The following is a 13,654-nucleotide window of genomic DNA, read 5'->3' on the forward strand; positions in this document are numbered from 1 at the left end:
TGACGGAGGTGATTACAGGGTTGTGGGGCTTCTACATCCAAAATGACACCACTGTGGCAGGAACAAGCTACAGTGAAATGATTTAAAGAAAAAGGAAAAAGAGGTTGTAACGGAAACTGGCTTCAGCCTGCACTTTAATTATAAAAAGTGCAGCATGAGGGCCCTGGGACTTTGTTTTTTGTGTCCAAATTCAGCCAACTGTCTACGAAGTTAAGTTATGCTTTATTAATCCCCCTGAGGAAAAATTATCTTCTGTATTTTTACCACCCCAGGTATTTAGGAGCAGTGGGCAGCCACCAGACTCTAGTCCTGAGGCCAAAGCCTAAAAGAACGTTTTTTCTTTTACAAATCACACACAACTTTAGATTAATTTTTTTTCCTGGTATCCATTGGTTTCTGTTCATTTCTCTATGGTATAAAAAATCAATGAACAACTCTCGAAACTTGCTTCAGTTCCGTAATTCATCACAATAAACACTAAATCTGTGTTCATTTTTGGTGTGAGGTAATGCCGAGCAGAGAGAGATCTGCTCTTAAACTCCATTATCATGCAATGATGATATAACGTTGACAAAATAAAAAAAAGAAAAGCTCAGGTGTAACTAATAACATTAACAATGGATCTGTTCTATTCAAGCGTCCCATTAAGTCATGAGTGTGACAGTGATGCATAAAACCAGGACCCTAAACTGAGGCAGCTAAATGAAATTCAGCCATCGTTTTATTATTTACACCTGTGCTTTTCTTACTGTGCATGTCAAATGTGGTCTTTGAAAATGGCCTATTAATGCCCACTGCAAGTTTCAAGAGTCAACTAATTGATTTTTAGTTATCTTCCCCTCTCCATGAAAAGCTGAAAGCCAAATAGTTGTCATGGTAAACTGTAATTTTACTTCTGTGTCCGGGGCTGAAATGTAATAGCATTTTTATTTGAGCTCTGTTAACAGTGACAAATCTTTCCATCACTGTTCTAGCAGTCATTATTTTTGACTGCCGTTAGTTTTTTTTTTTTTTTTTTAAGTTACATGATTGCTGAGAAGTAATGCAGTAATGACTTTTCAAATTTCACCAGTGTGCTAATTGTTTTTCTAACTCTATTGAAATGAATGGAATCCAACGGCTGCCTGGGACAGTAAATACAACCAAAAATCATCAAAAACATGGCATCTATTTGATCAGCAAAAATAGAAAAGTTTATATGATTTTTTTGCGAAAACTTGCAAACACACTGATAAGGTCATTTAAGGGCAACAGCAACACTACTACAGGCTTAGCATTTTTTTAAATTTGGGCTGTGAGGAATAAGATGCAAACACAGGGGAGAGAACAACACTTCCAAACACCTCTATCTATGTGAGGCGACAGTAATCAACTGAGCCACTGTGCTTCCCCAGGAGGCACTCGAGCAGCCTCATATCCCAGCACCATCCCCACAATATAAAAGATAAGCAGTTATGTTAATTATCAATGCATTCATTTGCAGATAATCCTATGTCAACATACAGTACTTGTCTTCACATATTACATGGCCTGTATTAATATGAACTCAGGCATGAACTCAGAATCATACTGCACAAAGGAAAATTAGGTTTTCTTATTAATATGATAATTTGTGCAGCAAGAAACTCCGCTCTCTAATCAGATCACCCACTTAGTTTCTCTCCAGTTTCTAACATTGTATACTGTTCTTGTTCTCGACTTCCAGAGAATGTGTCTGACATGCCACTGTGTAAACATGAGCAAGATTTACCTAAAAAGTTTTCAAAAAGCACAAATCTTACATACTTCTGTCAGTGAAATTAGACCTGCATACTAAAATGATGCTGTCAGGACATTTAAGTTCAGGGTAGTATACGGACAAAGTTGGTCCAGATCCAGAGGGAATCAGGTATAAAAAAAATTAAGTAAGAACCATGACGTGGTGTGTAAGGCTGATATATTATCTGTGATTCTACTGCTTCATTGATTTGGACTGTAGGCCTGTACAAATCTGTCAGTGGGAAGGAAACACTATGCAGGCAGCTGGAGAAGTAGGTTACTGGAGAGGAGGTTGAGTTCAGCCTCCTACAGCTCAGTCTACAATGTCATTGTCATCATTGTCAGCACTCACTTCCTTTAGGCGTGTTAGGATTTTATTAAGATTGTAATTTTACACTCCAAATATTTTTAGTGATTTTACTTTTTCTTTGACGATACACTTTACCAGTTTTCATAATTTAATTTGAACAAACCCTAAAAGGGCGCCTCTGTCCCTTTGCCAGGGCTATCTAATTTCTGATGAGTTTTTCAAATAATGCTCCAAACAGAAAATCACACTTGGCTGGTATTAAATTGAGTGATACAACATGTTTTAACATTTGCAGCCAGGACCCAGCCCCCTAACTTGTTAGCCAGTGGACTGATCTTAACAGTTAAAAGTATTATTTTCTCTTTGTCCATTATGAATGCCATTTATTCATCTATCTGTCTCCCTCTGTTTCCTCTGTTTATTCCACTTCCTGTCATTGCAAACCCTGCCATTGACATTTGAAATGTCACAGTAGGAAAAGCACAAGTGTAAAGAATACAATTAATTATGTCTGAATTCCATTTAGCTGCTTGAGTTTCAGGGTCCTGTGCATCGTTAATGTCATTAATAACATCTGTGCGTTTCCTACTCTGACAAGTCAAAACATCTGCTGTGAAAAAGACTTATTATCCTCTGTGAAGCTGCTACTCTAGTCCATCACCTGACAATTCTACTATTAATTTACTATTATTCATCTCTTTGACATTTCTCTGTTTTGCCTGCCAGTCTGTATGACCCCTAGTTTGTTTTTCTGACTGATTTTCATTCCTAGGATTTCTGATACCTCACAACAGCTTTTCAGTTATATTCATGGATTAACATTACCCAAACAAAACCAAAATTTATGTTAAATATCTTCTGATTCAATATATCACCTCGATAGGTGGATGAGAGTTCAGAATTAACAATACAGTAACTGTATTGTTGGCTACAATGAATAGCAGTCGATCTCACATCTCACATCGATATTACAGACAAACACACTTTAAAAATGGCAACAGCTACTTTTGCAGCATTTGCAAAAAATAAAATAATTTAACATCATTACAGATAAAAAATCTAGACTGAACAGAATGACAGTTTTCAAACATGGTATTTAGAGTGAAAGAAGACAGGGATGGACAACATTGTGCCCTGGAGGGTCAAGTGACTGCAGGCTGTCATCACAGTAAAAAACAACAGTACACAATTTCACTGATTAGCAAGCTCTGGGTTTTTTGTTAAAAGGGCACCATTTCAACTCTGATTTACATGTAGACAATCATACTCTTATTTATTGAAGTCTAAGTTTGAGATTTGTTTTTTAAAGGTGGTAGAGCAAATGGTTCTTTAAAGGTTGTGGATGTTGTTTTGTTTGCAAGTTCGACATTTTCTGTTAAAATGATGTGCTGCTGGACTCTTCATACTTTTAGTGAGTGATGTTTGCTAACGGGGCGTTGCATTGCTTTTACATTGAATTGCATTTTGTGAAAGTGCTCTGAAGGCAGTGGTAGTAGTTTTTTGTTTTGCTTTTTTGAGAGTGCCTCCTTAGGTTCTATAACTTGAACTGTGCAACAAGTTTTTAGCCATATTGTTTCTTTCTAAAGCAACACAGTGCTCTAAACATACATTTATATATTCAAATTAAGCTTCAGTTCACTTCAGTTCTGTTTTCTTAAACTTAAAATTCATTGATTGGAAAAGTTTCTGTGGACAATGAATAAGCAATTTTTGCAGTGCAGTGAAGTTCAACAATGAAACTGAACAGAAGTCTTACTTGTATATTTTTTTTTGTGTTGTTGCCCATCATGATTTGTCTGGCAAAAATTGCTTCATGTGTCATTATTGTGGTAATTTTCTGAACCTGAACATCTCATCAGACCGGTTACCTCCCACCAGTTCACAGAGCTGGTTCACCTGCTGTCTCCAGACTGCTACATGCAGAGAGCAACATAGCTCCTGATATAACTATAACGTGTGCAAAGCTCTACTTCTCTTCGTACTACACTGAAAAATAAAGTATGTGAGGAACAATTTCAGACTTATTTTTTCATTAATGCCTTTTGATAAGTTTACCCCTGCTTGATGATGTACAGTCAAATTTACAATACTAGGATTTTCACATTGGATTGTGCACATTATTCCTAATTGCATCATTAAATAGTCAATTCTTACTTCCCCCAAATGACTAAACTCAGAGAAAAAGACTGTAATCACATTCTGTGGCCTTAAGACTTTCTGCAGAAATAACAACAGTCACCACACCTGTACATACCATACCTGTGGAGCACATTTCTTCCAGACAAATAAAGAATGATGGCGCGCAATTATTTTCATCCATGTGTGGGAGACCTTGATTTTAATGTGCTCTGACATTTTGCAAGGAAAATAGGCCTACTCAGTTTATAATGATTGCAAGTTACAAAGGAAGAAGTTCCCCCCGATGTGAATCTGTGACTGCAGGTTTTCAGCAATTCTGTGTGAGGTGAGAATTAATAATCACTTGTCACCTGTCAACACAGGATAAAAATGTTAACATAAAGGTGCCCTAATAGCTTTCTGCAATTACTTTAATGCTTTGTGCTCTATTTCAAATTCTATATTTAATTTTCTATAGTCTATTAATTATGAGCAGATTGTACATTATCGGGTCATATAATAACAGTATACTGTAATGTCTCAGCTTCATGCTGTGTAATTATCACTGCTTAATTACAGTTATTTATATATTCACACCACCAGAAAAATATCAGTGCATATTATTTCACACGTAAACATAACTGATAGCACTTTAAAGATTTAGCTGTAACTTCTGAAGCAAACAAAAAAGTAACACACCAAGTATAATATCCTGGCTCTTGGTTGATGGCATGTATGCAGGGAACTATTGTGAGTAAACGAATAAGTATCTTCAAATCAAGGGCTTAAAGTGGAAAAACACATGAGAGTCTAATTTAACCATAACACAGAGTCTGGGTGTCTTTAACTGCCTGTTAAAATCTAAAAAAGGTGTACAAAGATAAAATAGTCATAAATAAGAGACCAGTTTTAATCATCAAGATTAAGGACGGAGGAAGGGATTTTATTGTAATGTACTCAGACATATGCTGAAGATTTCTACTGCCATGGATATACTGCTCTATTATTTGAAAATTATTCAATAAAGCATTTAAAATGTGTGGTATCATCCAAAAATAATCATCTAGAGAAAACAAAGCTAAACAACATTGTATTGTTAAAATGTTGTGCCTCATATGCTACTTCTTGCTGGTCCAAATCTTTCTAAACTTACAGTCCTACAGTCCATATTTTCCATTAGGTCATTCTCATCTCGGCCAACAGAATGTGTTCATCTCATCCTTTCTTGTCATTATCCACACAGCTTCCAAGTCTGGCTGACTGAGTTGTTACACAGCACTTTATCTGTGAGGGCTGTTACAGGGCTGTTAGGACAGCCGTGTAATGTCCAAAGCATCAACCTGGAGCTAGAAAGGCTTTTGTTGTTTGATGATTTCAGGTTGATGAGCTCAATTAAATATTATTTGTTGTTTGGCACTGACAAATCACTTGTCTGCTTTTAGTATGTCTTGAAGTGATAAAAATGACGTGGTTGACAGGCTGCACTCAGTTATCCCCTTTGTAATTGTGCTTGACTCTGCATGTGTGTGTGTGTTTGTGGTTATAATTCATTGTTATTGTTGGGACACAAATTTGTTTTCATGGTGACATTTTGAGACTCCATTTTGAGAACATATTAACCATTATTTTAAAGTACAGACTTGGTTGTGGGTTGTTACAATAATGATTAGGTTAAGGGTTAAAGATCTGGGGTCATGGAGAAAATGATAATGATTTGGGTTAGTTAATACATGTGTTCACAAGCACTGTAAATCAACATGTGTGTGCATGTGTGTGTGTGCATTCTTGTAAGTATGAGTGTGTCAGTGTTTTCAGAGCTCAAATGTCATTGAACTTGTATTCCACCTGTTGTGACATTTCTCTCTCCTCCTCTAACTCTCCTAATGGTCAAACTGGATGAATGCTATTGAAACTCGGATATGCTTTTAGCTTATTTTTTGTTAAAATAAAACAAATAGAAAATGTTTTTCCAGTTTCTTTTAATAACATACTGGCATATTTTCTTACTTGGATGGACTTAGATAAAAAAGTATTGCTGTTTTGAATAAGTCACATTGGGAAAAATCAAGTATTACAACTGAAAATGTACGAAGCAGTTTAATATAAATGTTTATTATCATTCTCACTGCAAGTGCTGACTATAGAGCTGTCATTTATGTCTGAAACTCCGGGACTCTGCACTAATGTGTTTTTGCCAAACCTCAGTTTGCCTCTGTTTGCAAAAATGAAATCTAGCAAACAGTTCTCCCCGCAATGACAAACAAATGCTCAAAGACACAACGCCTCACTGAATACACCTCAGACTGCGGCTAAATATTTGAGAAAGTGGCAATTTACAAAATTTCTTCCATATGGACAGTTGCAACCCTCACTGTATTTGTTGCATATAAACATTGCCCTACAGTGAAACACAACCGCTGTAACTACAAGCCTGCCAGGCTGCTAAAGTCAACACATTTTAGGAAATGAGTTTTCCTGAGAACTCTGAAAAGCAGATTTTGTTTTGTGGACACAACTTTATATGGACATTGTGTTTGTTTACCATGGAAGGATTATGTGATGATGCCATAAATTGATAATAGAACATTTATAAGCTAAGGGCCAGTCTGATTTTATGGACTATATGAGCTGTAGCTGCAATGAAACGGGTCATTGAGCATGTGGTGTAATGGATAGTTTTTAGTGATGTCAGCATGAAGTTGACTGTTGTGTTTGGAGGGTTTTGATTCCTCTCTGTGGAAAAAAAAATGACAGAGAGACTTTTAGGTTTTGAAACGGATGTAAAAATGTTAACTGATGATGAACTCATGAGTTTAATGATTCATGGGAGGATATTGTGGCAATTCCTATCACAGAAGGACTGACCTGAGAACAGGTTTGGTTTCTCCACAGCTCCATTCAGCTGAGTTTCTTCATGTCTGCACAGTTCAGCTTCTGACCCTGCTTTACCTCCTTCTGTATTTGTTCCATAAACATTTATTTTCCCTGATGGCCCTGTGGCCTAAGTTGCACCTGCCCTAGTACATCCCATCATGTCTGAGCTCTAACTGTGCCTGTTGGCTGCGTCTCTTTGGCTTAATTTGCATCCTGCTGCAAATGTCCTGCACCACTGACTTTAGACTCCGGTGTGTTGCGTTTCATTTGCAGCAGTATCGTAACACACTTAAAGGAAAACTTTTTGGGACATTTTGTGAAATACATTTATTCTCTTTCTTGCCAAAAGTTAGGTGAGAGGATTGATACCACTCTGTTTAGTGAAAATGGTATCAATCTTCTCATCTTATTCTGCAAGAAAGCAAATAAGTGTATTTCACAAAATGTCAAACCTTTCTATTACACCTTCTAAATATTTTGAAAAGGTTAATCTCCCCTGTCAATACAAAGCCCCACCAGGACGGCTTCTGCTCCTTAACATTTAAGTTTTCTAAAACCTTCTGCAGTGATGATATCCAAACGCCTGACAATTTCAATCTAAATCTATCTATTTTCTTACCTCCTAAGTTAAAAATGTAATTTATATACTGAGTGAGCATGCAGTAAAACTTATATTTGATTATATTCATTGACTGAATTTACAATTGGTTTCCTCTGTGCTGAGTGTGCTCATCTTTCACACATCTTTTTCACAAGAGACCCAACTACCACGCATAAAAATCTGGCTTTAGAAGTATTGGCGCTTTCTTGATACTTAACTTTAAAAAACAACAACTTTTTTCCCCCTCTACATTTAGGCTCATAAATTTCCAATACGATAATACTGACACACTTTACACTATCACCCCCACTACTAAAAACATGGAGATAAAGCAGTGGAGTAGTCCTTTAAAAATAGTCTCACTATATGCGGACCAAATCTGTCCCCAACCAGTCTATCAAACCAGATATCTGAGGTGACATTTCAGACACCACTGCTCTGATTTTGATGAGGGATGATGCGTCATTATATTCTGTTCTGTCCTTGTCAGGCAACTATAATTAAGGGAAGTGGTCCCCAACCCTCTGACACATGCATGCACGCACACGCACACACACACACACACACACACACACACACACGCACACACACACACACACACACACGCACACACACACACACACACACACACACACACACACACACACACCTGAACAACCAGTTCATTGTTATTTATTTTGTGTGTGAACATGCAACAGTTCGTATTTTGATGACCAACCATAAAGCTGCTTTAACAGAAAGGTTTTAAAACAAATAAGTTACAATATTTTACGTATTTTATGTAAAATGCACAGTTCTGCAGATGCAGAGTTCTTGTTCCTACCAAAGTTTCAAACAGTTTTGAATGAATTCAGTAGCATTTAGTCTTGAAGAAGATATTCTGAACTGACAGTACAAAGGGATTTATCCATCTCAAATAGCATTAAAATGTCTTTTATGGGGTATTGAATTTTACTTTACATCTCACTTAATATCTCTGAATTTTCCGGTTGTTAAAATTTTCTAGTCAAGTTTTGAACAGGCCAAAGCAATTCCACATTTAACATTTTTTTCTTGTTCTGTGAAATATCTTCTAATATACAACAAAGAGCTCAAATAGCTTTGGCACATTGCAGCGATGGCACACATAAATTGATATTAGACTAAGAAAAGTTTTCTAAGCTTTGACTATTAACCTGCACAGAAATGACACATAGAAATGTTTGTAAAAACGATCGATAAGAGTAGAAAAGCTCTACAATACAGACAGGGAGAAGAAGGCAGCGAGGGGGACATGAGCCAGCCAAAACACAGCTGCTGGCTGAATAAAAAGAACCGAGTGATGAGAGGAAACAAGAGAGAGGAGCAATTCCCACAGACTCTATCAAACATAAGACTGAGAAAACAGGCGAGTGTGTGAGTTGTAGCAGACCTTCACTTTTTTCCCTACGATACTCCATTACAGAGAGAATTCAAGAGTGAGAATCCAATGCAAGCAGACCCAAAAGGGACTGTGTGAGAAGAGAAAGTAAAACGTACAAGGAGAAACCAATGTCTTAGTTTATTTTTCTACGAAACAATACTGCATATCTTATAGTTGGTCAAAAGCAGGAAGGCGAGGGACTGAGAGGATGCAGAATGGCAGTTTTTGGAAGGGGTGTTGATGGTGGTGATAGGGTGGTGGTGGAGGAGGGTGAAGGAAATGTTTCTGTGACAGAGTGTAGTGAGAGACACGAGGCAACAGATGGAGAGAAGAGGCCCAGAGAGGCTGACAGCAGTGATACTTCAGAGAGAGAGGAGGCAGTGTGGGGGCTAAGGGGGTGAAGCCCTGTGTCCACCGAATCATAACCTTATTAGGTGAAGCAATAATATGACAATCTATTGATATGTATGAGGCTATTATGCTTGAGGTTGTGGTATTGCAAATGTGCTGGTACAAAACGAATGACAATTCTGATTTAATATTTAAGCGGTAATGGTATTTTTTTCACCTGTGATTTCATTTGTGTTTAGTGCTGAGAGAGCATATGTCCTAATGTCTCATCATCTGCCAAATTGCTTGCTTCACAACAATGTAGGGGCATAATGTCTGTGCTTGAAGAGAAGGGAGATAGAAAGAGAAAGGGAGGAGGGAGGAGGAGGAAAATGAAGATGAAGTGTTTGATGTATGTCTTTAGAACAAGAGTGGACTTAATGATAAAACACTGCCAATGAATAAGTGCCAGTGGACAGGGCAGGACTGTCAGCGTAAGCATAAAAGGTGATGAGTGAGAGCTTTGCACTGTTAAACCTTCATGCTCCAGGATGCACAGTGATGGAGGCACAGAGGAGGCCTGTGAATATAAAACATAGCCGTAATTAAGTGCTTGCATAAAAGCGGCAGCACCCACTCTGTTTGGCCACCAATGAAAAAACATGATTTGTTCCTGAATCAGAAACCTCAATTTCAGTAAATAGTCTACAGCGTGCTAAAAATGTGACCAGAATCAAAGACTTGTTTACAATTTCAGTCAATGAAACTCAGCATGTTTAATCTCTCTTCATTATTTCACCAAATTTATGAAACAACTTCTATTCAAATCAGTTGTAGATGTGACATGACTGTATGATGGCAGATATAGAAAACTGTTATTTATTTAGCATTCATGTTGCTACATGTCAGGTTGTAATTTTCATGCAAACATCACTGATTCAGAGTTTTTCTTCAACATGTCTTCTGTGAGCAACTTTATATGAAAGAGGTTAATAAATCAGCCTCAGAATCAGCGGTTGCTGATTTGAAGTGGTGTGTGTGCGTGTGTGTGTGTGTGTGTGTGTGTGTGTGTGTTCATGTATTAACCACATTATGAGGACAATAATCTACACAGTCACATTGTGGGGACTCAGCTCCCATCTGGGGACATAAAGGTTAAGGTTAGGGTTGGGGCTTGGCAAGTAACATTTATGGTTGAGGTTAGGCCTTCAGGGTATGAAAGAAGGTCAATTTAATGTTCTCACAACTAAGAAAGTTGTTTTGGAGGTATGTATTAGGTTAAAAAAATCTAAATCAACATTGTAAACTACTCCATTTTCAAATTAATATGATTCCTATTCACTATTACAGTCCAATCCAACAAGTCCTTTCAAACCAAATGCGTTGTTTGACCATGTGCACTCCTGAACAACACAAAGGGGATTTTCTAATGGCCACAGTGGCATGGCCTCCAGTAGATAACATTCAGTGTCAACGAGCAGTAAAAAGTGAAAGTCAAAACTCAACACTAAAATGTATTATTTTTGTTCATGAAGTCAACTGTCTGTCGTTAGGAAAAATAAACACAATGACTGTGTTGTATATAACAATGTATAAATCATTATCCGTTACATAAAATTCATTTTATTTTATTCATTTCAACAGGAGGGCTTAATTTCCCTCCGTAAATGTCATAGCTATGAGTTGCCACTATGCGTGGTTGTTTATCAGCTTTATAGTCTGCTCTTACTCAATGTAGATAACAATTATAACACTACACAAATATGTAAATATATTATTATAAGTTTTCGTTATCTAACATTGTACAGGGGTTTATGTTTTATGTATAATTCTGCAAATTGTAATAATTAGGCTATGACATGTATGAGGATCTATATCCAGATGGGTTGGTCTGAGTCAAAAGTCTCACATCATTTTTTTAAGACCACTGCTGCAAGTTATCAAAACAAGTTTTCATTTTAGCCAACAGCCACTTGTATCAGACTTAAAAAACTGCTTTGAATATATTACCATGTATAATGAAGTCAGTGTTTTAAAGTTCTGTCAATATCTTGTTTTGCATTTGGTTTTGAATTCATTTTCACTGACTTGTAAAAACCTTTTGGATGAGAAACTCAAAATTTCTACCTTAATATAAGCACATCAGGATATCTCAGATATTGAAAACTGAGTTTGTGGGGAAAAAAATGAGTTTTGTCAGCGTTTGTTTATTTGTACGCTTTGTACTTTAAATTTGTTATTCCATCCAGGTGAGTACATCATATATTTTCATATATTTTGCTCATGTATGATCACAGTGATTTCCACTACATTAATAAAATGAAACAGTGTTGTACGTGGTACAACATTTATGTCCCCCTCTGGATTTATTGTAATAACTCTGGTGTCAACATTTCATTTTGACCAATACTTTGGTTTATGATCAAATACCTACAGAACTAATGACATTCTCATCAGCCTCAGCTGTACTTTGTACTTTTAGTGCAAATTATCAGTCATTACTTACACACTCAACTCAGGAGGTAAACTTGTAAAACATTATACCTGCTAAACATCAACATGTTGGCAACATCACTGTGAGCATGTTACCATGCTGATGTTAGCATTTAACTCAAAGCATCACTATACAGTCTCACAGAGCTACTAGCATGGCTGGAGACTCTTTGTCATGTTTAATGAAGTAGATTCACACTTGTTTATATTTCACCTTGAGGTTTTAAAATCCACTTTGAGATTTAAAGTACTTATACTGATACAACACAATTTTACACACATATAAGCACAAACACACATGCACACACTCACAACGTGGAAAAAAACAACAACATACTGCCACAGTTACCTTTGCCTACACACAAAACCCAACCGTTATGATGTTGTAAATGCCAGCCAGAGTGTGTCTCTGATGATGTCACTGCAATTACTTCTGTTAGACTGACATGACAGCCCTTTGTTCTCCCAAACACTTGACAATATATCCATATGTCACCATTAATCCCTGAAAGATACAATTTTGGAGCTGTAAATGCATTTTCATGTGTATTAGTTGGTGATTTTGGTGATTTTTTCATCTAATATCAGTAAGAGTCAGTTCAGGTCAGATGCCATCTGATTATAGGCTGCCTTTTTGCCTTAGAGTACACCGAGGCTATCGGTCAGACCTTAAAAGTCTACAGTCCAGTAGCTTGAGGTTAAGCACTTACTCGCTATTGAAACTAGCACAATGGCAGAGGCGCTTTTTGAGAATTTTGCTTTGCGGGTAAATTATGCAACTTAATGGATTCATCTCTGCTCTCCTCTGCTGAGATAGATAGGAAGGAGAGAATACAGTGAAACGTCTGGGAATGTGGAGAATTACGGGGAGGGGGGGTGAAGGGATATATGAATAGGAGCGAAAGTAAGGAAGGAGAAGGGGAGATGGGATATCTCAGAGGTTAAGATACAGCCAAAGGCTTTAAAGCTGTAAATCCTGCTTTCCTTTAAGAGATGTGCATTTATTCTTCTTTCTCCCTCTTACTCTCCCCCCTTTCCACCCTTCCCCCGATCATACACACATAAATACAGACACTAACATAAATGCACTAACACACTCCAACAGATGAACCACTGCACTACTCATAAAATCTAGCCATTCTTAAGGAATAGCCTCAAGTATTAGTACAGAAATATGCTCTCACGTTGATGACAAGGGAAGAGACTGTGGGTAACTCAGCTTTAATACCAGGAAATGATCATTTGAAGTACCTGTGAACTGAAGCCTTTCAGCTTATGCATCATAATGCTCAATTTCGTCCTTATTGAGCTCTTAACAATGTAGAATGATGAACTGCATCGCGAGATAATTCAGACTTTCCTGGTCACTCACAAAAAGACTAACATTCATCTTCAACTTGCTGAAACGTCTTTATGTTCTTTATGCACTAAGCCACAATTTTCCAACTTGCTCTTTATTTCATTGCTTACACTCACATTTTTTTAATACACACCTTCATCTTTAGCCTGTAACAAATAATATCCGAGAGGTGTGCCATGTGCAAAATTCGTACAAGTGCATGTAAGTGCAGGCACAAGTAATCTGAGGCACCTTGCATGAATTTGTTGGGGTTAATTGGTCCAAAAAGAAGCAAGCAAGGAAAATGCAGATGGCAGCAAACAACATGACAAAATGCAATGGAGAAAAACAATCTTTCTTTCATGTAGTACTTTGTGAAAATTTGGCCTCATGGCTTCAAGTTCACTGATTGTCCTCTCTCTTAAATTC

This window comes from Thunnus albacares, chromosome 13, assembly GCF_914725855.1.
Source record: "Thunnus albacares chromosome 13, fThuAlb1.1, whole genome shotgun sequence".
In the NCBI taxonomy this organism is placed as follows: Eukaryota; Metazoa; Chordata; class Actinopteri; order Scombriformes; family Scombridae; genus Thunnus; species Thunnus albacares.